Here is an 18,469-nt window from a genome sequence, read left to right on the forward strand (position 1 = left end):
TCGACCAGTATCGACTCCATTACTGTTCTCTGAACTACTTCTTGGTTTACAACCGGAAATCAGACCGCTTATAGACTGTTTCCGACCATCAACCATAAAGTTTCATTTAGGGAGAACAAACAAGTCGACTAGAATATTCTAAGACCACTGTTTGGAAGCCGTTGCTGGCGGACTGGTTATCGCTGAAGTTCGTCGCACGTTATGTGTATTTTGAGCTATTTTGCTTCCGATCATTTCCACTCTCAGTCTTTACAAATAAATACGTCGCGATATTTAACGACCGCTGTCTAGCACTGATTATCTGGAAGCACGATAGTTAGCTCGAATCCTAGACTCGAACAATTACGTAGATATGTTCGTAACTTATAATCCAAAGCGAGATCCATACTCGAAATAAACGCAGCCATGGTTTACGATAATCACAAAGTATTTAAATTTAAAAAGTCAGATTTCGGATGGAAGGTTCATATGACCAGTATTCATGGATGAAAATACGGTGAAACTAATACTCATCCTATAGACAGGAGTATAACAATCTAGTGAGTTGTCATTTGGATGCAAAAATTGTCAGAAAGTAATGAGATTCTACTCTTAATTCACGAAAGTAATTCTTCTTTCCTATCCATACAATTTCTTTTGCCAGTTCAAAGATTTTCCCACGAATGTAAGTTTTTCTTCCTTGTAGCCGTCACGTTGCGGTTCCTGTTAATCATCCCGACTACCATTCGTAAAGCGTATTGCAATATTTCGCTATGCTAGCAACCCTGACTTCATGGGAGGAAGGAAACTAATTTTACGACTACTACAGAGATAGATACTGCCTACAGGAAAATTAACGAGACCTTTGGAGAAAAGAGAGCCACTTGTATGAATATCAAGAGCTCAGATGGAAACCCAGTTTTAAGTAAAGAAGGGAAAGCAGAAAGGTGGAAGGAGTATATAGAGGGTCTATACAAGGGCGATGTACTTGAGGACAATATTATGGAAATGGAAGAGGATGTAGATGAAGATGAAATGGAAGATACGATACTGCGTGTAGAGTTTGACAGAGCACTGAAAGACCTGAGTCGAAACAAGGCCCCGGGAGTAGACAACATTCCATTGGAACTACTGACGGCCTTGGGAGAGCCAGTCCTGACAAAACTCTACCATCTGGTGAGCAAAATGTATGAGACAGGTGAAATACCCTCAGACTTCAAGAAGAATATAATAATTCCAATCCCAAAGAAAGCAGGTGTTGACAGATGTGAAAATTACCGAACTATCAGTTTAATTAGTCGCAGCTGCAAAATACTAACGCGTATTCTTTACAGACGAATGGAAAAACTGGTAGAAGCCGACCTCGGTGAAGATCAGTTTGGATTCCGCAGATATGTTGGAACACGTGAGGCAATACTGACCTTACGACGTATCTTAGAAAATAGATTAAGGAAAGGCAAACCTACATTTCTAGCAATTGTAGACTTAGAGAAAGTTTTTGACAATGTTGACTGGAATACTCTTTTTCAAATTCTAAAGGTGGCAGGGGTAAAATACAGGGAGCAAAAGGCTATTTACAACTTGTACAGAAACCAGATGGCAGTTATAAGAGTCGAGGGGCATAAAAGGGAAGCAGCGATTGGGAAGGGAGTGAGACAGGGTTGTAGCCTCTCCCCGATGTTATTCAATCTGTATATTGAGCGAGCAGTAAAGGAAACAAAAGAAAAATTTGGAGTAGGTATTAAAGTCCATGGAGAAGAAATAAAAACTTTGAGATTCGCCGATGACATTGTAATTCTGTCAGAGACATCAAAGGACTTGGAAGAGCAGTTGAACGGAATGGACAGTGTCGTGAAAGGAGGACATAAGATGAACATCAACAAAAGCAAAACGAGGATAATGGAATGTATTCGAATTAAGTCGGGTGATGCTGAGGGAATTAGATTAGGAAATGAGACACTTAAAGTAGTAAAGGAGTTTTGCTATTTGGGGAGCAAAATAACTGATGATGGTTGAAGTAGAGAGGATATAAAATGTAGACTGGCAATGGCAAGGAAAGCGTTTCTGAAGAAGAGAAATTTGTTAACATCGAGTATAGATTTAAGTGTCAGGAAGTCGTTTCTGAAAGTATTTGCATGGAGTGTAGCCATGTATGGAAGTGAAACATGGACGATGAATACTTTGGACAAGAAGAGAATAGAAGCTTTCGAAATGTGGTGCTACAGAAGAATGCTGAAGATTAGATGGGTAGATCACATAACTAATGAGGAGGTATTGAATAGAATTGGGGAGAAGATGTGCTTGTGGCACAACTTGACTAGAAGTAGGGATCGATTGGTAGGAACATGTTCTGAGGCATCAAGGGATCACCAATTCAGTACTGGAGGGCAGCATGGAGGGTAAAAATCGTAGAGGGAGATCAAGAGATGAAAACACTAAGCAGATTCAGAAGGATGTAGGCTGCAGTAGGTACTGGGAGATGAAAAGGTTTGCACAGGAGAGATTAGCATGGAGAGCTGCATGAAACCAGTCTCAGGACTGAAGACCACAACAACAACACAACAAAGGAGAACAGTGTTGTTATTAACTGATGGGGCACCTGTAGTTGTGATCTTCCATAGAGAAGAACTATGTTTCTTAGGTCAATACGTCTTTGAAATAAAAGTAAATCAAGCAGATTTTTACTAGAAATTTTATTTTGAACGAGAGCGTGTGCTTTAAATTTACTTTCATACGTAATTGCCACCACTATTAAGGCATTTATATTTTGAATATCATAATCGCAGAAATTTGCTGCCTTATAAGGCAACAGTTGAATAAAACACCCTTCTTGAGGACACACATCACATAATGTCTAAATCGTAAAACACCTGTTCCCTCTCAATTTTTCATCACGGTTCTTCACCAAAGCGTCAGTAATGGCTGAAGGTCGCCCACGTCGTTCTTCATCATGCACATTCGTATCGCCATGTTTAAAAGTTCTCATCGATTTCCGTACCATCCCCTCGCTAATAACGTTTTCTCGGTTCGCTTCACTGTCTGAGCACGAATTTTAGCTTATACGGCTTTAGCACTAAGAAAACGTATCACAGCGCGTATTCCACAGTCGGCGGGATTCTCAGTCGGAAGAGGCATTTCATATACTACAAAGAAACAAAAAAACGCCAAATATTGGTGGGAATTGTGTAAAAAGGTACAGATTTCCACGTAAAAATAAAACTGATAGGAAAAATATACTTCTCTTATTTTTATTTCTAAACGGAACTAACTGAAAAGACTCGCCTCTTATGTTGAAAATCTGGGAGCATATTAAGTTTTATTCCGAATCATTGTAAACCGCGATCAATGGTTGCAACACTAGTGAAGCATATGGCTACTTCGACCAGTTTTTTTTTTTTTTTTTTTTTTTCGAGCACTCAGTAGGAGTCGTCTCGATTTCTGTGAACTGGAACTGCATTCCGAGGATATACATAACTCGTCCTTGCGTTTTATCCCCTCCTCGTTATTCAGAACAAGTCCGAAGGCTTACCGTGAGATATGGCCCCTGTCTACTGAGAGTTTTATTAGCGTGAAATCGTTGGCGAAACCTGAACTGCTTCCAGTTGTATCTACATAGTCGTGGGATGAACACCGGAGTCGCCCGACTAACGGCACCGGAAATTTGTTTCATACAAGTTAAACATTTTTTATCTTCTTGTTCTGCTAAACCAGGGCTTGCGTGTAGGATGCGTAACATAGTCCTACGAAGACCATACGCTCCTAATACATGCTAATTTTGCTTCATTCTGTTTTCTAATACTACGATGACGTCTAGCCTGTAAGATAAAGTCATGTAGGATGTGTGATATTATTCATGATTGGAGTGATGCTACCTTGGTACACGGAGTGCAGCTCGTTACCCGATGGACAGTGACAAGTGATAACGGGTACTGAAGTAACTTGACAGGATCGCTACGTGTTAAATATTTAACATGTAATTTAAGTCCAGACCTCAAACTTCTCGCAAGAAAGGTTGTTGTTAATGAAGAAGGATTATCTGAAGAAGAGTGCACGAAGGTCTAGTTGAATCTCTTCAAAATTTGACTTGAGTAAAAGCCAAACACGTGCAACTAAAGGATTCATGAATCACAAATTTATTGCATTATAGAACAATTGCCTTCCTCTGAAGTGATTTATAGGGACGATGGCAAAATTTAAATATGTGCCCCTTCCCAGACGTAGCTATCTGAAATCTATGCAGTCAAAAGGTGTTAAATTCGGTGTCAACTCCAAGAAGCGCAGATCGCCTGGGTGTCGGAAAAAGCTGAAGCTATTTTGTCGATGTGAGTATCGGATTAGACTACTGACACCAAATAAACCGCCGATGAAGCTTCTTAGCAGATTAAAACTGTGTGCCGCATCGGAACTCGAAATATAACGTTCCGTTTTCAAGCAATCATCTTGCAGACTGATCTATTCAAAGAACATCAGCTACACACCTTCTGGCTTCAGCTTTGCTATAATCTGTCACCTGTTCCTAAACACCTTGTTGAGTATCAGTTCTGGAATGAAGAATTATTTAACTTGAACCTATGCGTTGTTTCCAAGATGGATCTTTCACTTTGTAGTGGAGAATGCACTGTTTTAAAACTTTGTGAATTATTAAACTGTCTAGCAGCCCTTCTCCTTTCGCACGTCATTCTATAACCAGTACATCATATAACACACCTTGCTGGATTCTCGGAAGGTATTCTTTTCTCCGTGATCGGTAATGCAGTAAGAAATGAAGCGAAGCTTGTATGAAGGTTGAAAAGTAGAAGGAAGATACTGGCAGAATAAAAGCCGTGAATGAAGAATCGTAAGTGTAACTCGACAGCTCAGTCGGCAAGGCAAAATTGGAGGCCGGAGTTCCGGTCGGGCACACAGTTTCCATTTACTGGGAAGTGTCGCTGCAGTCTACTCTACGGTATGGACTGGAATATTCGTTATGAAATTCTCTATACCTCGGTACTACAGCTTTGCACGTACTATATTCATATGTACAGGTGTCACCCACCCAGTAAGGGCGTTAGCTTTTGAAAACCACTGTACTGTGGGAACAGGACGGAAATTGAAGCCTAGATGACCGGAAAACGTCTGTCAGATTGAGCTGCCAATGGTTTTTCTGCATTTATTACAATGACGGGTACTTCTATAGTGACAGCTGTGTAAGCCCATGGATAAAATGTAGATGAGGCCCACACAGCAAATCAGCGATGTAACAGTGCAATGTGGGATAGCCTGCTTAACAGGAGTTGCTGTACATGTAGGTGAGAATCTCCTGCTGTCAGCGCACACGCAATTTTGCTGTCTTTCAAGAAGACGTTCAACCCCGTTATTGCACACGGCGACTTCAGAAATACACTCCTGGAAATGGAAAAAAGAACACATTGACACCGGTGTGTCAGACCCACCATACTTGCTCCGGACACTGCGAGAGGGCTGTACAAGCAATAATCACACGCACGGCACAGCGGACACACCAGGAACCGCGGTGTTGGCCGTCGAATGGCGCTAGCTGCGCAGCATTTGTGCACCGCCGCCGTCAGTGTCAGCCAGTTTGCCGTGGCATACGGAGCTCCATCGCAGTCTTTAACACTGGTAGCATGCCGCGACAGCGTGGACGTGAACCGTATGTGCAGTTGACGGACTTTGAGCGAGGGCGTATAGTGGGCATGCGGGAGGCCGGGTGGACGTACCGCCGAATTGCTCAACACGTGGGGCGTGAGGTCTCCACAGTACATCGATGTTGTCGCCAGTGGTCGGCGGAAGGTGCACGTGCCCGTCGACCTGGGACCGGACCGCAGCGACGCACGGATGCACGCCAAGACCGTAGGATCCTACGCAGTGCCGTAGGGGACCGCACCGCCACTTCCCAGCAAATTAGGGACACTGTTGCTCCTGGGGTATCGGCGAGGACCATTCGCAACCGTCTCCATGAAGCTGGGCTACGGTCCCGCACACCGTTAGGCCGTCTTCCGCTCACGCCCCAACATCGTGCAGCCCGCCTCCAGTGGTGTCGCGTCAGGCGTGAATGGAGGGACGAATGGAGACGTGTCGTCTTCAGCGATGAGAGTCGCTTCTGCCTTGGTGCCAATGATGGTCGTACGCGTGTTTGGCGCCGTGCAGGTGAGCGCCACAATCAGGACTGCATACGACCGAGGCACACAGGGCCAACACCCGGCATCATGGTGTGGGGAGCGATCTCCTACACTGGCCGTACACCACTGGTGATCGTCGAGGGGACACTGAATAGTGCACGGTACCTCCAAACCGTCATCGAACCCATCGTTCTACCATTCCTAGACCGGCAAGGGAACTTGCTGTTCCAACAGGACAATGCACGTCCGCATGTATCCCGTGCCACCCAACGTGCTCTAGAAGGTGTAAGTCAACTACCCTGGCCAGCAAGATCTCCGGATCTGTCCCCCATTGAGCATGTTTGGGACTGGATGAAGCGTCGTCTCACGCGGTCTGCACGTCCGGCACGAACGCTGGTCCAACTGAGGCGCCAGGTGGAAATGGCATGGCAAGCCGTTCCACAGGACTACATCCAGCATCTCTACGATCGTCTCCATGGGAGAATAGCAGCCTGCATTGCTGCGAAAGGTGGATATACACTGTACTAGTGCCGACATTGTGCATGCTCTGTTGCCTGTGTCTATGTGCCTGTGGTTCTGTCAGTGTGATCATGTGATGTATCTGACCTCAGGAATGTGTCAATAAAGTTTCCCCTTCCTGGGACAATGAATTCACGGTGTTCTTATTTCAATTTCCAGGAGTGTAGATTCCTAAGCGCAGGGCGAGCTTTCCATCGCGATTCATCAACTCACAAGATTTCAGTACTATTGACTTACTGGGTTACTTGAATTCTGGGAATTGGTTATGTACTGGCAATGACAGTACCACCCCGTTTATTAGCACCTCCAGTTCAGTTGGACACAGTCCCGCAACTTGTACTTTACCGCCCTTTAATATTTCTGGCCTCACCTCACAATTCAGTAGAGATTGCATTAGCTGAAATAGAAGTAAGAAGAAGAGTGAGGTGCAGACAACACGTGGTACGGTGTTTACCGACTTTGTTAAAAATTGCGTCGATTTAGCTGTCGGATGATTTAGCTGGGTGCCACAATAGAATATGTAGCAGTTACCGCCGAAATTTAAGGCAGCACTTGCCGGCCTACGTGTGAATGTTGCCAGAAGCGAGTGCAGTCGACATTGAAAAGTGTCATTCAGACTGTGGCTGAAGATCGCTCCGTCGTAAGTGTACAGCGCGAGCTGTATGCAGTGGTTCTTAGGTGTGTCAGCAGTGTAGAGCGTGTATATGATCGGTCCAATGACGGAGCCCTGTGGGACGCCAGCATAGATAAGACGAACTGTGGACATTACAACACAGGCTCGCCCATGGAATGACGTGTCATCGAAACTAGAGTGGATGAGACGATTATGTGACAACGGCATCCCCCGCTCAAGTAACTTGACCAAGAGAGTATCATGCCAAACTGCCGAATTGGAAACTCACCGAACTATTCACGGGGCCCCATAGCGTCGAAGGAGTCTCCCGCTAATCGCAGGAGTTGGTGCTTGGTTGAATGATCCTTCCGCAACCCGAACTACTACTCGGGCAGCATCGCCTTGGAAGTGAGCCTCAAACTACATCAGTCACGTCTGTCCTTTTAAACGCGGGGGTGAGTCACTGCGCACGCAGCCACAGGGAAACAAGAGCTAGGTATGCTGTTCGACGGCAAATAGCGTGTTTGAATAGACTCCGAGGTTCGATGCTCGACCTATCCTGTGGTGGCGATACATCATTAGAAGCCGTCCGCAGCCCGTGGTCCAGGGGTTAGCGTCGCTGCCTCTGGATTGCGCTATCTCACGTTCGATTCCTGGCCAGGGTGGAGATTTTCTTCGCTCGTCATCGTTTCATCTCACTTTCATCGCCACGCAGGTTGCGAAAGTAGCGTCAGACAGAAAGACTTTCACACGGCGGCCGAACAGCCCCAGACGGGGCCTCACAGACAATGACACCATACGATCATTTCACTGGGAACGGCACTGTTTCGGTGTCTTGGTGAGTTGATCAAATAAGACAATGGAGTCCAAGCTCTTTCGAGGCTGAAATTTCTCTCTCCGTTAGTCCGTCACCCTAAATCTAATGGAACCGCATTTATTTTGTATATTGTTTAATTCAAAGCAGTATAATTGTTATTTAACTAGGTGAGTGCCTGCCGTTGCCCTGTATTTATTCCAATCTTCTACGAGGGTCGTCTACATCTCCATTTACATACATAGTCAGCAAGCCACCACGTGGTGCGTGGCGGAGGGTGCCCTGTACCGCAACTAGTCATTTCCTTTCCAGTCTCAAGCAGAGCAAGGGGAAATAGGCTACCTACAGGATATGCTTCTGTAAAAGTTCTAATCCCTCCAAACGTCATGGTCCTTACACGGAATGTCCCTTGGCGGCAGCACAATCGTTCTGTACATAGCCTTGTGTGCTGGAAACCCAAGTGACTGCATATCTCCATTGCATATATCAGGCAGGCTGACAGCAGGCTGCTACTGGTGCTCCATTGCACCATCAGGGACCCACTGCAATGTGTGTGTAATAATAAATGAAAAGACACCTAATTATACAGAGCAATGAGAGAGGTGGTTGTATTAACAACATCGCCCACATTCGAGCATGACGGACTTCCAATGCCTTCCATTCTTCCCAGACGCAGCAACCGACCTCTGATGACACCTCACGACACTCCCATGGGGCAACCCCCAGCCATTTACCCTTCACCCAGCAAATCTAGAAGAGCGGGAGGGAGCCCGATGGCGGCCACTTCAGACAAAAAACTGTTGTAATCAAGATAACTCCGAAAGCCACTGACAGCCACGTTACTACAGTGGGTCACAACTCAGACCTATGCTAACGCAAATTAGGCCACTCTGAGAGGTGGAATGTAAGGATTCTCAAACAGATATCTGGGTCCAACCAGATACCAAATATCACAAATGAGTAGTCGGCCACCAATGGAAACAATGACAAACGGCTGATCTGTCTACCTAAGAGGAAAATGGATCCACCCCTCCCCATCGTCTCAGGGAATGGAAGGGAAGACCCCCAACGTGACACGTCCAAACGGAGTGGGAGGGCCTGTGCACATAAGGATCACAAGTCAGTGGGGCAGAAACGGTACTATTCCCCTACTATCTACAACTTCTACAGAGTTCAGACTGCAGTTATGTCTAAGGACATGAAAGGGAACGAGGCAGGGTTGTAGCCTACCCCCAGTGTCTGTACATTGACCAAGCGAGGTGGCGCAATTAGCACACTGAACTCGCATTCAGGAGGACGATAGTTCACACCCGTGTCTAACCATCTTGATTTAGGTTTTGCGTGATTTCCCTAAATCGTTTCGGCAAATGTCCTTTGAAAGGGCATGTGTGACATCGTTCCCCACCCTTCCCTAATCCGATGGGGCCGATGTCCTCACTATTTGCTCCCCTACCCCAAATCAACCAACCAACGTCCCGTACACTAAAAAAACAGTAAGGGAAAGCAGAGTCTTTCATTAAGTCATAGCAGCTATGTTATCTCTTGCGATAATGTGGCAACATGAGAATTCCATGATCTTACATGGAACTGGTACAGTAGTGTGTATCTGAATGGCAACATAAAATAGGCTTCCAATACAGGTGGTCATGGTAAAGGCTGAAATGAAACACACACATTGGAACTCTGTGTAAATTTATTGCGTACATGTGTAAAAGGAACAAAAACCAACGACGGTGCTCACACATAGGGTTGGCAACGACGGGAAAGGCGTTGGATACCATTGGAATTGTCATCAGTGTGTGCCACCTGTCGTCTAAATGCCTCGAAGACATTCGCTATGTTGGCAAAGCGCCTCCCATGCAATGGTTTCGTCAGTTGTACGATGAGGTCGAAATCGCATGGACTGAGGTGTGGTGAGTTGGGTGGGTTTGGGGGGAGGATCCATCTTGTTTCACGGCCCACCTCACACTGAATGTTTCGGGGTGCTGGTACCAAGCCATCCCTTGCTCGTGGTTGCAATCTGTCGGCTTATTTCGATAATGTCTGCCATGCGCTTTCGAATGCGATTACGGTGATGCGACACGTTTGCATGATATACGGTAGTTGCCGTGACTTACGGAACTACCTTCGTATTAGTCTATCTCCTCCTTCACCCTGTCTCTTTCCATTTCCTCTTTCCACTTTTCGTGTCCATCTCCTTCATCCCCTCTCACTGGCCATCTCCTCCACTTCTCCCCTCTCAGTGTCCTTCTTCTCCTGTTCCTCTCTCTGTCCGTCTCAACCTCCCCCTTTGCTCTGCTTATTTGCTCCTCAACCCCCCAAGCTCTCCATCTCCACCTCCCCCCTCTCTCTGTCCACCTAGTCCGCAGCTCGTGGTCGTGCGGTAGCGTTCTCGCTTCCCGCGCCCGGGTTCCGGGTTCGATTCCCGGCGGGGTCAGGGATTTTCTCTGCCTCGTGATGACTGGGTGTTGTGTGATGTCCTTAGGTTAGTTAGGTTTAAGTAATTCTAAGTTCTAGGGGACTGATGACCATAGCTGTTAAGTTCCATAGTGCTCAGAGCCATTTGAACCATTTTCTGTCCACCTCCTCCCTCTCTGTCTCTGTTCATTTCCTCCCCTCCCCTGTCTGTGTCTATATCCTGCTTTCCCACTTCTGTCTCTCCATTCCCACTTCCCCCACCCCTCCCTGTCCACCACCCCTAACCCCAACAGAAGGTTGTGGTTCTTACCCTCCATAGTATTTCCTTCCATATAGTATGTAACACTTGTACGAAATTTCGTTGAAATCGATCCAGGGGAATAGGTGGAGCTACACTATGTGATCAAAAGTATCTCGACACCCCCAAAAACATATGTTTTTCATATTAGGTGCACTGTGTTGCCACCTACATAGTGTATCTCGTAGGAGTCTCCAAACAAGCACACACATGTCACATACACTTCATATACATTCAACATACTCTACACATATTTGTACTCGTGTTTCAAGTATGTCTCTAGCGAATTTCGACCAGAAGTTTAGATTCCACGCAGTTCAATGTTTATGACGTCTTACCTCCTGAACAATGTGTTGTACAATGATATAATCTTGTAGATACATATATATATATATATAAGCATATGTGGGCACTGTGAGGTGTGGTGAGGATGGATTGGTTGGTTTTGGGGAAGGAGACCAGACAGCGTGGTCATCGGTCTCAACGGATTAGGGAAGGATGGGGAAGAAAGTCAGCCGTGCCCTTTCAGAGGAACCATCCCGGCATTTGCCTGGAGTGATTTAGGGAAATCACGGAAAACCTACATCAGGATGGCCGGACGCGGCATTGAACCGTCGTCCTCCCGAATGCGAGTCCGGTGTCTAACCACTGCGCCAGTGAGGATAGAGTTACTAGTAAAGAAGTAACAGCTTGGAACATAATGCATCGTGTGGCAGTTTTTCACACATCTCAGTGTTTATGTAGTCATGTCACCTGTACTGTGTTCCATGCAATGACATAATTTTGCTGGTACATTCAATGGTATATTTGAATACTGTGTGCAAAACGTGTTGCGAGCATAGTAGTAAAGGCGTAATAAATTAAAATGTTAGGCCTGACGCGAAAGTTTTAGTGTACGAACAGCGAAAGTGTAGTAAGCAGTGTTTCACCATTTTGTTGGGCGTGTCCGAGAGAAAATTTTCTTATAGTTTTTAAATTATTTGTGAAGCTTGTTGCCAGTGACTATCTGCTCACATTCTCAAATGCTGGATGAATAAAATCCGAGTATTTGCGCGTCGTGAACTACACTTCTGTTTCACCCCAACTTAGCCAATTTGAGAGGTAGGTGGTTCTTACCCCCACAGCTCCTTCTTTCCAGACCTTAAGTGGTATGCATACTGAGTTGGCTGAAATTGATCCAGTAGATATAGGACATATATCGGTACACCTACATTCATGTTTATAATATGTATAGATTTCAAACTTCGTTTTACATTGATAACTTACTTTTGTTGAATTTAAGACCACGATCATTCCTACAAATTCTGATGGTGTGAAACTATAATGCCAGAAAAAAATTTGTTCACCGATTTAGAGAGTTCCGATTCACTCAAGATTTATAGTTGCAACGATGCATATGGAGTACATGAAGTAATTACATTTCATATCAAAAGCACAAGCAGTTCTGAGGTACCTGGAGTCGATCCATGCTGAAACACCCGTATCAGTACGGACGGCAAGGCAGGCGCTGACTCTAGCATCCAGTCCATTGTTCAGATGGCGGATGTAGTCCTGGGATACGTAATGCCACACCTGCTTGACCTATTCACGTAGTTCTGTATGAGCTGGTGTTTGACGAATTGCACATGTCGCTTCTGTCCCACAGTATCCCACATGTGCTCGGTAGGAGATAAATTCGAAGATCGTGCTGGCCAGGGAAGATGCTGCACGTCTTGCACAGCACGTTGAGTTTCACAGGCAGTGTGGGGGCGAGTTTTGTCCTGTGGGAACAACATATCACCATCATGTTGCAAGAACGGCAAAGGAACGGATCTAACAACATTCTGCACGTACCAAACACTGGTTAAGAAAATGTTCAAATGTGTGTGAAACCTTATGGGACTTATCTGCTAAGGTCATCAGTCCCTAAGTTAACCCATTACTTAACCTAAATTATCCCCAGGACAAATACACACACCCATGCCCGAGGGAGGACTCGAACCTTCGCCGGGACCAGCCTCACAGTCCATGACTGCAGGGCCCTGAGACCGCTCGGCTAATCCCGCGTGGCACTGGTTAGCTAAGGTCATCAGTCCCTAAGTTTACCCATTACTTAACCTAAATTATCCCCAGGACAAACACACACACCCATGCCCGAGGGAGGACTCGAACCTTCGCCGGGACCAGCCTCACAGTCCATGAGTGCAGGGCCCTGAGACCGCTCGGCTAATCCCGCGTGGCACTGGTTAGCATCCCTCCAGAAACAGCAAAGGGTTGTCTAGCCTATCACACCCGATACCATAAGACCCAGGGTGGAGTCAGTGTGCCTTGGAAGAATGTACTCTACGAGACAGCTCTTACCAGATCTACGTCGTACTCGCAGACGACCATCACTTTTCTGCTGGCAGAATCTACCTTCATCGCTGAAGACCACGGCGCGCCATTGAATTTTCCAAGTGATCCTCTGTCGGTACCAGCCTGGCCATGCGCTTCAATACCGTGGTGTGAGTGGAAGACGGGCTAGAGGTATGCGTACCAGAAGATCCACTGCTAATAACGGGTTCGCAACAGTTCGTGTTGACTCATCTGTGCTCACAAGCCCTCTTACCTGCGCTGTGGTGGCTGTGCGATGTGCCACTGCTGCCCATACGACGATCCTGACGGGTGTCTGTGCTGCGTGGGCATCCAGAGCCTCGTCTGCGGGTGTGAGTGTATTCGCTAAACCACTGATACCAGCATCGTTGCACAAGTGACGCAGTACTTGCACCATGTGTGGCAGTTCTCCCAAAGGACCGTCCCGCCACTCGAAGGTCACAGTTTGACCACTTTCAAACTTGCTCAGTTGGCTGTGGGAAGCATGAGTGTATCTCCGTGGTATGGTCGCCTGCTTGCTTCACAGTTTGCACCCCACTGAGCCTTCTGGCTGCGAGCATTCCATTTTAAAGGGTAGACACAGATAGCGGTCTGGTAGCTGTATCACTCACTACACTATCAGCTGGCAGACGACGCTGAAACCATTACCAGTGATTACACTCATGCTCAAAAGTTAAGGATAATTGCTGATTGTGGTGCCACACAACGTGGTGGCACTACACAAAACTGGCGCTAATAGCATAGGCACATAGGGAACACACTCGACACATACCTTTAAGTCCACGATATTGGTGATAAGTTGAGAAAACCGTCCCGAAACCCATGTGCTACAAAACTGCACTGTTTACTGCGCATCTCATCAATATGAGATGTGATCGCCCTGCACACGTACACAGGCCGCACAACGGGTTGGCATACTCTGAATCAGGTGGTCGAGCAGCTGCTGGGGTATAGCCTGCCTTTCTTACACTAGTGCCTGTCGGAGCTCCTGAAGTGTCCTAGGGATTTGAAGACGTGCAGTGATATGTCAACCATGAGCATCCTAGACGTGTTTGATGGGGTTTAGGTCTGGAGAACAGTCAAGCCACTCCATTCACCTTATGTCTCTTTCAAGGTACTCCTCCATGATGGCAGCTCGGTGGGGCCGTGCGTTATCATCCATCAGGAGGAAGGTGGGACCCACTGCAGCCTTGAAAAGGCGTACATACAGGTGCAAAATGACGTCCCGATACACCTGACGTGTTAAAGTTCCTCTCTCAAAGATATGCAGGGATGTACGTGCACCAATCTTAATCCCACCCCACACCATCAAACCACGACCTCCATATAGGTCCTTTGAAGGACTTTAAGGGATTCGTATCTGGTTCCTGGCTCACGCCAGATGAAAACCCGGCGAGAGTCACTATTCAGACTATACCTGAACTCCTCCGTGAACATAACCTGGGACCATTGTAACAATGACCATGTACTGTGTTGTTGACATCAGGCTTTACGGACTCTCCTGTGACCAGGGGTCAGTGGAATGCACTTTGCAGGTCTCCGGGCGAATAAACCATATCTGTTCAGTCGTCTGTAGACTGTGTGCCTGGAGACAACTCTTCCAGTGGCTGCGGTAAAGTCGCAAGCAAGACTACCTGCAGTACTCCGTTGCCGTCTTGCGGGCACTGATGATGAGATATCGGTCTTCTTGTGGTGTTGTACACTGTGGACGTCCCGTACTGTAGCGCCTGGACAAGTTTCCTGTCTGCTGGAATGGTTGCCATAATCTTGAGATTACACTTTGTGGCACACGGAGGGCCCTTGCTATGACCTGCTGTGTTTGACCAGCCTCCAGTCGCCCTAGTATTCTACCCCTCATATCGTCATCAGTATGTGTTCTTTGAGCTGTTCAACACACAGTAACTATTAGCACGTCTGAAAATGTCTGCACACATACTCGCTGCACCGTACTCTGACATGCACCAACACACCTCTGCGTATGTAGACTGCTGCCAGCGCCACCGTGCGACGACCGCAGATCAAATGCACCGCATGGTCACATCCCGAGGTGATTTAAACCCGCAAACTGCCCATCAGAGCGTTGTTTCACCATGTATCAGCATTATCCTTGCTTTATGAGCAAGAGTGTACTATCCCCCAGATGGTGCATGCCGTCATTGTCCCAAAATCGGCGTCGTTTCTACAGGTGTAATATTTCTTTCGTCAGTGTCTTACTGACTGTACGAAAGTGCGATTGAAACAGCATTTGTAAGAAACTTCCACCTAGCTTCCCGTGATATGCGACCCACTTTCTGCCGGCGCCAGCTAGCCACCAGCCGCAAGGTGCCGCACACACGCCTCACCGGAATGGCGGACCACCAGCTCTGGCCGAGCGCCGGCTAATTTACTCAACTCATTAGCCGCTGCCGGCGCTGGCCAATTAGGCACACGGTTCGCACGCCGGCTGCGCTGGACGTCGCCGCCCCCGCCCCCGCGTTCGTCTCACTCTGCCTCAGCCCTCTCTCCGTCATTCTACTCCTGACCTCCGCCTCACGCTGTACCGGGCCTTCGTGGAGCGTGACACAACACCGGCTACAGACATAGATAAACTTGAAACTTCCTGGCAGATTAAAACTATGTTCCGTACCGAGACTCTAACTCGGGACCTTTGCCTTTCGCGGGAAAATGTTCTACCATATGAGATACCCAAGCACGACTCACACCCTGTCCTCACAGCTTTACTTCCGGCAGTACCTCGTCTCCTACCTTCCCAAATTCACAGAAGCTCTCCTGCGAACCTTGCAGAACTAGCTCTCCTGGAAGGAAGGATAGTGCTGTGAGGACGGGCCGTGATTCGTGTTTTGGTAGCCCAGATGGAGCCGGCACGGTAGCTCAGCGTGTTCGGTCAGAGGGTAACGTGCCCCGCTGTAATAAAAAAAACTGAGTTAACAGATCAACAACGAACTTAAATGCATGTCTTACGACGTCCGCCCCGAGCAGATGCAACGTACTAAAGCGAACAAAATGAAAATTTAAAAAAAAAAGATGGTAGAGCACTTGCCCGTGAAAGGCAAAGGTCCCGAGTTCGAGTCTAGGTCAGGCACATAGTTTTAATCTGCCGGGAAGTTTCATATCAGCGCATACTCCGCTGCAGAGTGACAATCTCATTATGGATAAACATGTTTCTCGGTGGAGGAGAAGGAGCAAGAGCATCTCTATTTCGCCAAAAAAATTAAAAACATTGCTACCAGCAGACTTGGTACCGTACTAATTCCACCCAACGCGATTATGTGACAACGTTTCACTGGATCTCGCTATATATATATATATATATATATATATATATATATATATATATATATATATATATATACTCCTGGAAATGGAAAAAAGAACACATTGACACCGGTGTGTCAGACCCACCATACTTGCTCCCGGACACTGCGAGAGGGCTGTACAAGCAATGATCACACGCACGGCACAGCGGACACACCAGGAACCGCGGTGTTGGCCGTCGAATGGCGCTAGCTGCGCAGCATTTGTGCACCGCCTCCGTCAGTGTCAGCCAGTTTGCCGTGGTATACGGAGCTCCATCGCAGTCTTTAACACTGGTAGCATGCCGCGACAACGTGGACGTGAACCGTATGTGCAGTTGACGGACTTTGAGCGAGGGCGTATAGTGGGCATGCGGGAGGCCGGGTGGACGTACCGCCGAATTGCTCAACACGTGGGGCGTGAGGTCTCCACAGTACATCGATGTTGTCGCCAGTGGTCGGCGGAAGGTGCACGTGCCCGTCGACCTGGGACCGGACCGCAGCGACGTACGGATGCACGCCAAGACCGTAGGATCCTATGCAGTGCCGTAGGGGACCGCACCGCCACTTCCCAGCAAATTAGGGACACTGTTGCTCCTGGGGTATCGGCGAGGACCATTCGCAACCGTCTCCATGAAGCTGGGCTACGGTCCCGCACACCGTTAGGCCATCTTCCGCTCACGCCCCAACATCGTGCAGCCCGCCTCCAGTGGTGTCGCGACAGGCGTGAATGGAGGGACGAATGGAGACGTGTCGTCTTCAGCGATGAGAGTCGTTTCTGCCTTGGTGCCAATGATGGTCGTATGCGTGTTTGGCGCCGTGCAGGTGAGCGCCACAATCAGGACTGCATACGACCGAGGCACACAGGGCCAACACCCGGCATCATGGTGTGGGGAGCGATCTCCTACACTGGCCGTACAGCACTGGTGATCGTCGAGGGGACACTGAATAGTGCACGGTACATCCAAACCGTCATCGAACCCATCGTTCTACCATTCCTAGACCGGCAAGGGAACTTGCTGTTCCAACAGGACAATGCACGTCCGCATGTATCCCGTGCCACCCAACGTGCTGTAGAAGGTGTAAGTCAACTACCCTGGCCAGCAAGATCTCCGGATCTGTCCCCCATTGAGCATGTTTGGGACTGGATGAAGCGTCGTCTCACGCGGTCTGCACGTCCGGCACGAACGCTGGTCCAACTGAGGCGCCAGGTGGAAATGGCATGGCAAGCCGTTCCACAGGACTACATCCAGCATCTCTACGATCGTCTCCATGGGAGAATAGCAGCCTGCATTGCTGCGAAAGGTGGACATACACTGTACTAGTGCCGACATTGTGCATGCTCTGTTGCCTGTGTCTATGTGCCTGTGGTTCTGTCAGTGTGATCATGTGATGTATCTGACCCCAGGAATGTGTCAATAAAGTTTCCCCTTCCTGGGACAATGAATTCACGGTGTTCTTATTTCAATTTCCAGGAGTGTATATATATACTGTGGTGGCAAAAGTCATGGGATAGCGAGATGCACATACGTAGGTGGCGGCAGTATCGCGTACAGAAGGTGTGAAAGGGCGGTGTATTAGTGGAGTTGTCATTTGTACTCGGGTGATTCATGTGAAACGGTGTCAGACGTGACTATGGACGCAAGACGGGATTTAATGGACTTCGAACGAGTAATAATAGTTTGAACTAGACGCATGGGATATTCCATTATGGAAATTGTTAAGAAATTCAATATTCAGAGATGCGCAGGGCCAAGAGTGTGCCGAGAATACTAAATTTCAGGCATTACCTTTCACGACGGACAGACTTCACTTAACGACCGAGAGCAGCGGCGTTTGCGTAGAGTTTTCAGTGCTAACAGACAAGTAGCTCTGCGTGAAACAGCCGCAGATATCGAAGTGGGTCGTACAGCTAACATATCCGTTAGGACAGTGCGGCAAAATTTGGTGTTATTGGGCTATGGCAGCGAGTGCTTCTACTAACTGCATGACATCGCTTGTAGCGCCTCTCCTGGGCTCGTGACCATTTCGATTGGACCTTAGACGACCGGAAGAACGTGGCCT

The sequence above is a fragment of the Schistocerca nitens genome, chromosome 6 (assembly GCF_023898315.1).
Source record: "Schistocerca nitens isolate TAMUIC-IGC-003100 chromosome 6, iqSchNite1.1, whole genome shotgun sequence".
Lineage (NCBI taxonomy): Eukaryota > Metazoa > Arthropoda > Insecta > Orthoptera > Acrididae > Schistocerca > Schistocerca nitens.